The sequence below is a fragment of the Rhinatrema bivittatum genome, chromosome 8 (assembly GCF_901001135.1).
Source record: "Rhinatrema bivittatum chromosome 8, aRhiBiv1.1, whole genome shotgun sequence".
Classification (NCBI taxonomy): domain Eukaryota; kingdom Metazoa; phylum Chordata; class Amphibia; order Gymnophiona; family Rhinatrematidae; genus Rhinatrema; species Rhinatrema bivittatum.
The window spans coordinates 174,091,048-174,105,144 of record NC_042622.1 but is presented as its reverse complement, the minus strand read 5'-3'; positions in this window follow the sequence as shown (position 1 = coordinate 174,105,144).

The following is a 14,097-nucleotide window of genomic DNA, read 5'->3' as shown; positions in this document are numbered from 1 at the left end:
TGGCGTCCCATCCCGTCATGCCTCTGTTTTACACCCTCCCGAAGGTTCATAAATCCCTGACAAATCCTCCGGGTCGCCCGATAGTATCCTGCATCGGTTCCTTACTGGAGCCGTTGTCCCAGTTCGTGGATGTTTTTCTTAAGCCTATGGTACCACGTATTAAGTCATTTGTAAGGGATTCCTCTCATTTTATGTCCATCTTGGGCCAGCTAGAGATTACCCAGTCCACCATATTTCTGATTACCCTTGATGTAGTTTCACTTTATTCCAACATACCACAATCTGAGGCTCTTGCAGTCATTGAGAAGGCTCTGAACACCCGTCCTGCTCCTTATCGGGTTACTACCGCCTTTTTGGTGCAACTCGCGGAGATAGCATTGACGAGGAATTTTTTTCAATTTCAGGATCAAATCTATCAACAAAACAAGGGGACTGCGATGGGGGCGACGATGGCACCGAGTCTTGCGTGCCTATATATGGATGATTATGAAACATCCCAGATTTACCCCTCGGGATGGTCTTCATTCATCCATATATGGCTACGCTATATAGATGATGTCTTTATAATATGGACGGGCACTGATATGCAGTTTTATGTATTTTTTGACTGGGTGAACTCCCTCAACCCCCACATTCAATTTAATTTTAACATCCATCCCACACACGTTTCTTTTTTGGATGTTTCCATTTCTTGGATGGGGGACCATTTTGAGACTTCATTGTATCGTAAAGACACTGACCGGAATACGTTACTTGCCTACAATAGCTGTCATCCCCGGGCTCTTCGAGAGAATATCCCGACGGGGCAATTTCTAAGACTCCGTTGTCTTTGCTCCGATCGGGCTGATTTTCTCTCACAGGCTCAAATTCTATCCGCTCGGTTCGCAGAAAGGGGCTATCCACCCAGGGTTATCAAAAAGGCGTTCAAGAGAGCGTTATACACGCACCAGGAATGGCTTTTTATATCACCCACGGTTACTGAGGATACGTCCCTTAATTGTATTCTTCCGTTCTCTGTTGTTGGTAGGACTATAGCCAATATGATTAAAAGACATTGGGCAGCCCTTTCCCTTAATACACTCATGCACGGATCACTCCGGTTTACTTTTAAAAGAGGGACAAATTTACGGGACTGGCTGGTTCACACAGCGAGTCGTTCCAATGACTCACGATCGGATATGAGAGGTCAGCATTCCCCTTGCGGTCACTGTTCCATGTGCCAGCATACGGAACCGTCTACAGAATTCACACACCCCAAGACTGGACGAGTGTTCAAACTTTTTTCTAAAACTGACTGTACCACCAGAGGAGTGGTCTATGTGGTTAAATGTCCTTGCCCTTTGTTATACGTGGGCAAAACTTCGCGTATGATTAAGACAAGGATCATTGAGCACTCATTGAGCACTGCTGTAACATTAGATCTTCTAGAATCGATGAGCCCCTAGTATCGCATTGGCTCCAGGCTGGCCACTCCATCAGTGCTCTTTCCTTCCTGGTCCTGGAGGTGGTCTCATGTCCCCGGCGGGGGGGAGACTTTGCCGGGATACTAGGTCGAAAAGAGCAACGCTGGATTTTTACCTTGGATACGGTTTTCCCCAATGGCCTCAACAAGGAGATAGAATGGTACCTATTTTATTAATTGGCCATTAATTCCACATGTGTGTTGCTGTGTGTTCCTGCTGTTTTCAGCATCTCGCGAGAGTCTTCCCCTTTCGCGCCTTTTTGCCTTTTAAATGGCTGTCACTGCTATAGGGCGCTTGCGCTCCTGTGATTAACTACAAAGGTATGTACTTGTCATGCTACACTTGTCTGTTTGCAGCCTTACTTGGTCCATTCCTGATAAATGTTGTTTTATTGTAGATTATAATATGCTGTGGTCCCTCCTGATGCAGTTAACACGAAACACGGACCGTGTCGGGGGACATTTATAAACAATACCCTTTGTTCACTTGAAGGAGTTGCCTTATTGAATGAACCTTGATTGTTTGGACATATAATAAATATACTTTTGAATTTTGAATGGGACCCTATTTTCTTTCCTGCACCTGTTTATCTGAGTACTTGCTTATGTGCAAGGTTTGCTTCTGCTGACTTTTAGACTTCAATTACCCCAATATTGACTGGGTAAATGTATCATCGGGACACGCTAGAGAGATAACGTTCCTGGATGGAATAAATGATAGCTTTATGGAGCAATTGGTTCAGGAATCGATGAGAGAGGGAGCAATTTTAGATCTAATTCTCAGTGGAGCACAGGACTTGGTGAGAGAGGTAACGGTGGTGGGGCCACTTGGCAATAGTGATCATAATATGATCAAATTTGAATTAATGACTGGAAAAGGAACAGTATGCAAATCCACGGCTCTCGTGCTAAACTTTCAAAAGGGAAACTTTGATAAAATGAGAAAAATTTTTAGAAAAAAACTGAAAGGAGCAACTACAAAAGTAAAAAATGTGCAAGAGGCGTGGTCACTGTTAAAAAATACCATTCTAGAAGCACAGTCCAGATGTATTCCACACATTAAGAAAGGTGGAAAGAAGGCAAAACATTTACCGGCATGGTTAAAAGGGGAGGTGAAAGAAGCTATTTTAGCCAAAAGATCTTCATTCAAAAATTGGAAGAAGGATCCAACAGAAGAAAATAGGATAATGCATAAACATTGGCAAGTTAAATGTAAGACATTGATAAGACAGGCTAAGAGAGAATTTGAAAAGAAGTTGGCTGTAGAGGCAAAAACTCACAGTAAAAACTTTTAAAAATATATCCGAAGTAGAAAGCCTGTGAGGGAGTCAGTTGGACCGTTAGATGATCGAGGGGTTAAAGGGGCACTTAGAGAAGATAAGGCCATCACGGAAAGATTAAATGATTTCTTTGCTTCGGTGTTTACTGAAAAGGATGTTGGGGAGGTACCCGTACTGGAGAAAGTTTTCATGGGAAATGATTCAGATGGACTGAATCAAATCACGGTGAACCTAGAAGATGTGGTAGACCTGATTGACAAACTGAAGAGTAGTAGATCACCTGGACCGGATGGTATACACCCCAGAGTTCTGAAGGAACTAAAAAATGAAATTTCAGACCTATTAGTAAAAATTTGTAACCTACCATTAAAATCATCCATTGTACCTGAAGACTGGAGGATAGCTAATGTAACCCCAATATTTAAAAAGGGCTCCAGGGGCGATTCGGGAAACTACAGACCAGTTAGCCTGACTTCAGTGCCAGGAAAAATAGTGGAAAGTGTTCTAAACATCAAAATCACAGAACATATAGAAAGACATGGTTTAATGGAACAAAGTCAGCATGGCTTTACTCAAGGCAAGTCTTGCCTCACAAATCTGCTTTACTTTTTTAAAGGAGTTAATAAACATGTGGATAAAGGTGAACCGGTAGATGTAGTATACTTGGATTTTCAGAAGGCGTTTGACAAAGTTTCTCATGAGAGGCTTCTAGGAAAAGTAAAAAGTCATGGGATAGGTGGCGATGTCCTTTTGTGGATTGCAAACTGGCCAAAAGACAGGAAACAGAGAGTAGGATTAAATGGACAATTTTCTCAGTGGAAGGGAGTGGACAGTGGAGTGCCTCAGGGATCTGTATTGGGACCCTTACTTTTCAATATATTTATAAATGATCTGGAAAGAAATACGACGAGTGAGATAATCAAATTTGCAGATAATGCAAAATTGTTCAGAGAGGTTAAATCACAAGCAGATTGTGATAAATTGCAGGAAGACCTTGTGAGACTGGAAAATTGGGCATCCAAATGGCAGATGAAATTTAATGTGGATAAGTGCAAGGTGATGCATATAGGGAAAAATAACCCTTGCTATAGTTACACAATGTTAGATTCCATATTAGGTGCTACCACCCAAGAAAGAGATCTAGGCGTCATAGTGGATAACACAATGAAATCGTCGGTTCAGTGTGCTGCAGCAGTCAAAAAAGCAAACAGAATGTTGGGAATTATTAGAAAGGGAATGGTGAATAAAACGGAAAATGTCATAATGCCTCTGTATCGCTCCATGGTAAGACCACACCTTGAATACTGTGCACAATTCTGGTCGCTGCATCTCAAAAAAGATATAGTTGCGACGGAGAAGGTGCGGAGAAGGGCTACCAAAATGATAAGGGGAATGGAACAGCTCCCCTATGAGGAAAGACTAAAGAGGTTAGGACTTTTCAGCTTGGAGAAGAGACGGCTGAGGGGGGATATGATAGAGGTGTTTAAAATCATGAGAGGTCTAGAACGGGTAGATGTGAATGGGTTATTTACTCTTTCGGATAATAGAAAGACTAGGGGGCACTCCATGAAGTTTGCATGTGGCACATTTAAAACTAATCGGAGAAAGTTCTTTTTTACTGAACGCACCATTAAACTCTGGAATTTGTTGCCAGAGGATGTGGTTAGTGCAGTTAGTATAGCTGTGTTTAAAAAAGGATTGGATAAGTTCTTGGAGGAGAAGTCCATTACCTGCTATTAATTAAGTTGACTTAGAAAATAGCCACTGCTATTACTAGCAATGGTAACATGGAATAGACTTAGTTTTTGGGTACTTGCCAGGTTCTTATGGCGTGGATTGGCTACTGTTGGAAACAGGATGCTGGGCTTGATGGACCCTTGGTCTGACCCAGTATGGTATGTTCTTATGTTCTTATCCATAAAATTCCCCTTGCTAACTCAAAGGCTAGCAAACATCGTAGGCTTTAAATATCCAGGCAGCGTGATGTCATCACAGGGGGACGCCCTGAGGTTCGCGCCAAGTAGGAAATAAGAGTGAGGGCCGTGCGGCGCATGGCAGGAGGCAGCGCCCAAGCCGGTCTGGGGATGCCAGAGAGGATGGCAGGCAGATGGCGCGCCACCCAGGCGTCCATCCATAGCAAGAGGAGGTGCATGGCAGGAGGCAGCGCCCAAGTCGGTCTGGGGATGCCAGAGAGGACGGCAGGCAGATGCCGTGGCACCCAGGCGTCCATCCATAGCGAGAGGAGGTGCAGAGAAAAAAAGGAAGGCGGAGTGAAGCCATCGGGAAGGAACGGTTGCAACAGTCTGCTCCAGTAAAGGATTATTTTTCCCTATGTACATCACTTTGCACTTTTCTATATTAAATACATCTGCCATTCAATTTCCAGGTCTCCTAGTATCTCAAGGTCCTTCTGCAGTTCCTTGCTATCTGCTACTCTTTTAAATAATTTTGAGTCATCTGCAAATGTGATCACCTCACTCATTGTTCCCTTTTCCAGATCATTTATAAATATGTTAAACAGCATAGGTCCTAGTATCGATCCGTGCGGTACTCCACTAAATACCCTTCTCCATTTGGAAAACTGACCATTATGTCCTGTTCTCTGTTTCCAGCCTTTTAGCCAGTTCCGAAGACACAAGAGAACACTGCTCCCTATCCCATGAGTTTGTAATTTCCTTAGGAGTCTCTCATGGGGAACTTTGTCAAATGTCTTCTATGTTGGGATCTGTGGGAGGGAGCGCTCCCGATTCCAGGGAGATGTGTGCCCATGGACCATGACGCGACTGCAGAGAGGAGCTCCGTGGAAGCGCCGAGGCACTCAAGACGTGCCTCAGCATGGGAGGAGCAGACTGATCCCAGCGCTAACCTCTGCTGAACCTGCACGCACCGGTAGAGACCCAACAACGCAATGCTGGTCTCTGGGGTAGCCCTCCAGCCACTCGATAGCCCTTTCAGACCTGCCACTGGGTAGCGGCAGATGCGGCAGGCCGGACAGAAGTCGAGGACAGGCGATGGTACTGGAACTTGGAACAAGACGGGATGTCGGCCTTGGACTAGACTGATGGCTTGAAGAAGGCGAGGAAGCTCGGGGGCTCAGATGAAATGAAGACATGTGGAGCTTGGGACTCAGATGAGGCGAGGACACTTGAAGACTCAGATGAGATGAGAATGCTTGGTACTTGGGAGCTCAGACGAAACGAGAACGCTTGGTACTTGGGAGCTCAGACGAGACAAGAGGAAACTTGGAGCTCAGACAAGGCGAGGACAAGAGGTAGCTTGGAACTCAGATGCAAGACACTCAGACGTAGATGAAGATCAGAGTTGGATTCTAGAGAGTCAGGCGAGGCTTCCGGATACTCCGATGAGGACTTGGAACTGGGGAAGACTCAGATGAGGATAAGGACTCAGGATACTCAGACGAAGACAGAGGCTCAGGAACTGGGAGGAATCCGGGTAGTGCTCGAAGACAAATCCTGCTGGAAGAGGACTCCAGCCACCAGGAAACGGACACCGGATAGGAACAGATTTACTCCCAGGAAATGGTCAGCTGGAGATGAGGTCCAGGGCGAGCAAGCTGAACCCATAACTTAAGGACTGACGGAACTTCAGGATCGGAACCTGACAGAGGGCATCAGAAGCGAGACTTGGAACATCAGGGTTGGAATGTAGGACATCGGATACGAATGGACACCGGTACCTCAGGACATCAGGACATCTATGGCATCTGAACATCAGGGGACTTCTAGAGAGGAGGACCACAGGGACAACTAGAACATGACGGACGAAGACATCAGGAGACTGGAACGTCGGGACATCTAAAGACAAGGGGACGTCAGGGCATCTGGAGACAGGGAGACATCAGGACACCTGAAGAAGAGAAGACATCTGGAGACACGGAGGTTCAAGGACCATGGACGAAGACAAGGAGAACCAACGAAGAACAGAGAGCCTTGAAGAAGTGAAGAGGGATCACGGAGGACTCCTGGAATGAAGAGCTGGAACTGAAGATCCAGGAGCAGTCCGAATCCATGACTGACTCCTTGCGAAGACTGACTGAAGGCTGAGCCCTTTTGTAGGGCTGAAGAAAAAACGCCTTGATGACATCATGAGGAGGAGCCAGGAGGACTGTTCCTTTAAATCCTGTGAAGAGGCAGGACCTTGGAGAGCGACGTCCTGCAGAGAAGGAGGAAGAGGCTTTGACGTCGGCAGCTCCCTGCCGTGAAGAAATAAGATGATGGTGGCTTCCAGGCTGTGTGAAGAGGAGCTCCGGGGCGGCCTCCAGGTCACAGAAGAGGACCCGGATGATGGGGTCCTCCGGGCTGCGGAAGAGGAGCTTCGAGGTGGCCTCCAAGCCACTGAAGAGGAAGAGGATGGCGGCTCCCAGGCTGCGTGGAAGGCCCGGCCGGCGGCGGCTCCCAGGCTGCAAAGAAGGCCCAGTCGGCAGCGTCCTGCAGTGGGAAGCGGTAGAGGCGGTGCTCAGGCCACGAAGAAAGCAGTGGCAATGGCAGTGGCTTCAGGCCACAAAGGATGTAGGTGGCGGCTTCTGAGCCGCGAAGAGGAGGTCTTCAGCGGCGGCCTCCTGGCTGCGGAGATGGACAGGACCTGCTGCAGATGGCAGCGGCAGCAGGGAGATGTCGGCTACCTCCGGTCCGCAAAGAAAGGCGTCAGGAGGCAGACCGGCTAGAGAGGTAAGAGGCTGCTCGCGGCTAGGCCCGCGGGCAGCATTGCAACATTCTGAAGGTCCAAATACACTATATCAACTGGCTCACTTTTATCTATATGTTTATTTACACCTTCAAAAAATTCTAAAAGATTGGTAAGACAATACTTCTCTTTGCTAAAATATGTTGGTTCTTTCCCATTAAGCTAAGACTTTCCATGTAGCCAGTGATTTTGTTTTTAAGAATGGTTTCTACCATTTTGCAAGGGTCCGATGTCCAGCTTATCAGTCTATCCCAGATCACCCCTGGTGTCCTTTAAAAAAAAATAGGTGTCACATTGACCACCTTCCAGTTTTCAGGAATTTGGCTATTTAAAATGAACGGTTACAGATTACTAGTAGCAGGTTCTCAAATTCATTTAGTTCTTTTAGAACTCTGGGCTGGATGCCATCTGGTCCTAGTGATTTAGTATTCTTTAGTTTGTCATTCTGATCTATTACATCCTTCATTGTCACAGATATTTATTTTAGTTTCTCAGAATCTCCACAATTACCAAATGTTTCAGTTGTGGGTATGTTCCCAACATCCTCCTCCATAAAGACAGAGGCAAAAAATTAATTTAGTTTTTCTGCTATTTCCTCATCTTCCCTGAGCACCCATTTTGCCCCTTGATCAGTTAGCGGCCCAAATTACTCCCTCACAGGCTTTTTATTTCAAATGTATTTGAAAAAGATTTTATTAGTTTGTGCCTCATTGGCAAGCTTTTTCTCAAAGTCTCTCTTGGCCCGAAAATTACTGTTTTACTTCTAACTTGCTAATACTTATGCTGTTGCCTATTTTCATCATTTGGGTCTGCTTTTTATTTTTATACCATTAAACTATTCTGTCAGTCATTTGGTCTTCTTTCAAACTTTTTTAATGCACAGAATACATTTTAACTGGGCTTCCAAAATGGTATTTTTAAACAATCTCCATGCCTCATGAAAACTTTTAATCCTTGCAACCACTCCTTTTATTTTTTTTTTCTAACTAATTTCTTCATTCTATCATAGTCTCTTTTTAAAGTTATTTGCTACTGTAGAAGTTTTACTTAATGTCCTTCTACCAGTGATTATGTCAAATCTGATTGCATTATTGATTTCTATTGCTTAGCATCCCCACAGTAACCCTTTGGACCAAGTCAGGAGTTCCACTGAGGATTAGATCTAAAGTAGCTGCCTGTCTCATCTGTTCTAGGGTCAGCTGCTCTATGAAGCAGCTATTTATGGCACCAAGAAACTTAACATCTCTAGCATGTCCCGATGAGACATTGACCCAGTCACTACCGGGGTAATTGGAATCTCCCATTATTATTATGTTGCCAAATGTATTTGATTTTTTTTTTTTATTTCAGCTAGCATTTCACAATCTGTTTTTTGGCTAGGTGACCGGTAGTATACACCCACTGCTATACTCTTACCTGTCAAACATTAAATTTCTATCTATAAGAATTCCATACTGCATTTTGTTTTCTGCAGGATTTTTATCATACTTGACTCTCCACCAGTTTGATCTGCTCTATTGGTTGTTCTCCTTCCACTACATCTCTGAAATGCCTATAGGGGCGGATTTTCAGAGCCCTGCTCGCCTAAATCCGGGCGGATTTAGGCGAGCAGGGCCCTGCGCGCCGGTGCGCCTATGTTCAATAGGCCTACCGGCGCGCGCAGACCCCGGGACTCGCGTAAGTCCCGGGGTTTGGCGAGGAGGGCGTGTCGGGGGCGGGCCCGGTCGGCGCGGCGTTTTGGGGGCGTGTCGGCAGCGTTTTGGGGGCGGGCCCGGGGGCGTGGTCGCGCCCTCCGTACCTGCCCCCAGGTTGCGTCCCAGCGCGCTAGCGGTCCGCTGGCGCGTGGGGATTTTCGTCTCCCTCCGGGAGGCGTAAATCCCCCGACAAAGGTAAGGGGGGGTTTAGACAGGGCCGGGCAGGTGGGTTAGGTAGGGGAAGGGAGGGGAAGGTGAGGGGAGGGCATAAGAAAGTTCCCTCCGAGGCCGCTCCGATTTCGGAGCGGCCTCGGAGGGAACGGGGGTAGGCTGCACGGCTCGGCGCGCGCCGGCTATACAGAATCGATAGCCTTGCACGCGCCGATCCAGGATTTTAGCGGATACGCGCGGCTACTCGCGTATCTACTAAAATCCCGCGTACTTTTGCTTGCGCCTGATGCGCCAGCAAAAGTACGCCAATTCGCGCGGTTTGAAAATCTACCCCATAATGTTTATATTCTTGTATAATGTCATACATTCTAACTCAAAATCTTACTGTTCAGACTTCTGGCATTGGCATACAGACATTTTAAAGTATGTTTTTTATTTGTACTTTAATTTTTCTTTGTATTCACAACTTGTTAGCAAATGGTACAGGCAGTTAGAGGCATTCATATCTGGGTGCTCTTTGTCTACTTCCATCCAAGCTACTTTAGCTTTAAACACAGCCTTGCTACTGGGATATTCTGTTTTGCAAATATCTTTGGAAGATATCTCCCTCTGAACCATGTGTTCCTGATTGACTGCTGGCTTTCTCCCATGGTCTAGTTTAAAAACTGATCTCCTTTATAAATGCTAGTGCCAGCAGCCTGGTTCCATTCTGGTTAAGGTGAATCCCATCCTGTTGGAATAAGCTCCTCCTTTCCCAGAATGCTCCCCAGTTCCAAACAAATGTAAAACTCTTTTTCCTGTGCCATCATCATCCATGCATTGAGACTATGGAACTCATCCTGCCTCCAGAATCCTGTGCATGGAACAGGAAGCATTTCTGAAAATGTAACCCTGGAGGTTTTGGATTTCATTTTGCTACCAAAGAGCCTCAATTTAGCCTCTAAAACCACCCTCCTCCGCCTTTCTATTTCATTAGTACCCACATGTACCATGATAATCGGCTCTTACCAAGCATTCCCTAAAATCTTATCTAGGAGATGCGTGAGGTCCACTTCCTTTGCACCAGGCTGGTAAGTTACCAAGTGACCTTCACGCCCACCAACAACAAACCTATCCTGTGAAGCAAACGTTTTTTGAATTGCTGTGATTCTGTTGATAATCATTAGTATAGAGAAGGCAGAAAGATCATCATGCAAACCTGCACTGCCCAATACTGATAAAGCCCTTGTCCCTCATAGCTCATCAATCTAAACCCACAGCAATGCATTCTAATGGCTGCACAAATGTGATTATGCCCAGGACATTTCCAACACTAAATCTTATTGTACGTGCTGTCATAAGATTTAATAGTGACGGCTACCTAAGACTTTAAAGCTGGAATAGCCATTAATTGTTACAAAATGTGCTGTGCAGACAAGATTATTGCTATTTCAAGATGAATATTTTTTTCATATTTTGAAAATAGAAACAGAAAGCACAAACATGGAGGAGGTTGTGACATCACTGACTGAGATGGCAGCATAAGAACTGAGCTCCTGTTCCTGTTCAGCTTCATCCTGTTGATATCTACCACATCCTTTAATTCTTTGGCCATTTGAACATAGCTACAGCATCCCTCTACTGCAAAGATGGCATCTAAAAAAAAAAAGAAAAAGCGCCGGATTTTAAGCAATTCTCCTATGTAAAGGTTGTTGCAGAGTCCAACACACTCGAAGAAATAGAGGAGGCCGTGAGCGCCCTTCTTCCAGAAAAGGAGAGTGAACAGGGGATTGTTGCTCAAGCAGCGGCTGTGAGTAATGTTCCAACCCAGGACAAATTCAGACAGTGGCTCTGTAATCTGCGTAAAATATTGAAAGGTAACAAAAAAGAGATATTAAATATGTCTGAAGTGAGAGAAGAAATGACAGATATCGGGCACTGGATGGATGATTGTGATGTGAGATTGAAGGCCCAAGCAGACAGTATTAAGCAATTGCAGATGCACTCTGACAAATTTAGTGGCTGAGAATATTGAGCTGAGTGAGAAGATGGAAGATATGGAAAATAGAGCGCGGCGCTGCAAACTGCACTTTCGCGGTATTCCTGAAACTGAGAAATATGCAAAATGTGTGGAGGTGATTCAAGAACATTTGTGCGTTCTTGCTGGCACAAAATGGTTCTGAAGAAGAGCCTGCTGAGATTTCAAAAACAGAATTGGAAAGAACGCACAGATCCCTGGGCCAGAAAATTGCAATGAAGCCCAGAGACACTATTGTATGTTTTCATCGTTATGCTGTCAAAGAGCACGTTTTCGCAGCAGCAAGAAAACAGCTTTCTTGGACTTGGGAATCACACAATATTTCTATATTTGCTGACTTGTCAGCTGTCACTATCTGAAAACATATGGAATTTAAAGACATTACATCAGTCCTCCGTAAAGAGGGACTTTGTTATTGCTGGCTATATCCCTTTGGGTTGGCTATGACAATCCGAGGGGCTACTTCTAAAGTAAAGTCGATCAAGGAGGAGGAGGCCATTTTGAAACAAGCTGATATCGCCATTACAAATGTAACTCAACGGTCTATAAGTGCAACAGCTTCAAAAGATGAGACATCCCATTGGCAAAGAGTGGAAAAAGGAGGTCGAAGACTGAAAAGGCAGTCGGGGGATTCTAATCTCTCCAAGGACAATGCTGCTTAAGAAATAAGGACATAGTCTAGGAAATGTTATTTGATCTTCAGTTAATAAGAAGTCTGTGGGTTTGGAGTCAATATGTCTTGATATTTTCTTATTTTTCATAATAAGATGTGTTTTTTTGTGTTTTTCTTTGCAATATTTACTGTTCTGGGTCAGGCAGACATCCGAGTTTGCCATCTAGGCAGTTAAACTTTCTTTCCAATCAGTCCTCAAGACAAAGATGAAATTATTTATTGTACAGGTAGATTCTACTTGCAATTGTTGTATCTCAAACGTAAGCCCCAAGGCAAAGATCTTTGATAACTGGAGACAGGGTAGCAGGAGGGAGAAGGAAGTCTCTTGTGTTGCAGGAGTTAGCATATGGTAGAGGTAGGGAGCTTGAGGGATATGAGGCTGATTTAGTCTTCAGACGAAGGCAGTAAAAAAGAAGGTAAAAACTCAATTGTTTCACAGGGTTTTACAGAGCGCTGCTGGCTTAGAAGCCCGCATGGGCAAGACTGAGCTCTCGTTGAGAGTTGCTAAAGGAAACGCCTCCACAAGCTGGGGGCAGGGGAACAAGGTCCAATGGCAGCGAGCCTAAGAACCATGTGACACAGGGGGAGCATGATGGGCAGTCCCTTGAGCCTATAAGGCACCTAGGAGGACTCAAGTTAGATTGAGGAGCATTCAAGCTCTTCCGATAGTGAGAGAAAGTGGAAGGGGGAGGGAGCTCCTCTTAAAGCCAAAGGCTCCTCTTAAAGGCAAAGGTTCACAGACTTTTATCATGGGTTACAAAAAGTGTTTCAGTATCAAGAATCCTCAGAAGGAAGGACTGCACTAAACACAGTTAAACTACAGTATATGCAGATATAAACATGTACCCACTGCTGGGGACAGAACATTTACTTTGGATGGGATGTTCAGTGAACCTTGAGCTGTACTTGGTGATGTGCAAACCTCCTACTGCTTCTGCAGTTCTGCTATGGAGTAAAAGCAGAAATACATCAGAGGTAATGGGGGAGGGGGAGGGGGAGGGGAAATTATTTGAGGTTTAAAGTACTAAGAAGGATTGAAAGAATGCTGGCAAGATAATTCTTAATTCTGTGGGGATTGGATGTAAAGGTACACAGTCTCATTAATCAATATAATGTCACGCAATGGGAAGGAGTGGATATTTTAATGGAGTTGAGGGATCTGGTTTTATTTTCACTTAATCATGGCTAAGGTGGGAATCTTTTCAATAAATGTAAAAGATTTAAACACTCCTAGAAAGCGACAATTACTTAAAGATAATCCTTCAAGAAACTCATTTAAAATGTAGATATGAGTATTTGTTGAATCAGCATACTTTCTCTCATATATTTTGCAGCAGCCACAAAAGAAGACAAATATGCAGGGGTTGGAATATTATTTGTTAAATATTTTATGTGCAAAATCAACATGAGTAATGAGGATCCTAAGGGGAGATTTCTGATGGTCCAGTTTGAGGTGGAAGGCGTTGTGGGTATGTTGCTCAATATCTGTGCACTGAACTCAGATCATGATACTTTCTTTGTAATTATAGATGAGGTACTTGCAGCCAAGGGGGAGGGTCATCTAATAATAGGAGGCTATTTCAACATAACCTGTTCTTCTATATTAATTTGGCTGGGGGGGGGGGGAGGGGGGATGCTAATGAATAAGCCAGAGAAAAACTTAAACTATTGTTGAAAAAATGGGATCTTATTGATATCTGGAGATTCCATTTCCCCACATCCCATGGCTATACATTTTATTCCCATGCTCACAAGTCATATTCTCATATCGACATGTTTTTAGTGGAAAAGGCAATGGTCAATCAAGCTGGAACTTGTGATTATATGATCTGATCATGCCCCTGTTAGAATAGATCTACAAATGGAAGAATTAGACAAAGGTTGTTGATATTGGAAACTAAATCACACTTTATTGACAGATAAAACTTTTCGCAACCAGTTGTCAGAGGACATCAGTGATTATTTAATTAACAAAGATAGTGATGATATTGCTCCTCCACTATTTGTTTGAAGGCAGTTGGCAGAGGGTATTTAATATCTAGGGCTTCTTACAAAAAGAAAGAAAAAATAGAGAAGAAACAGAGTTTGCTAGGCAA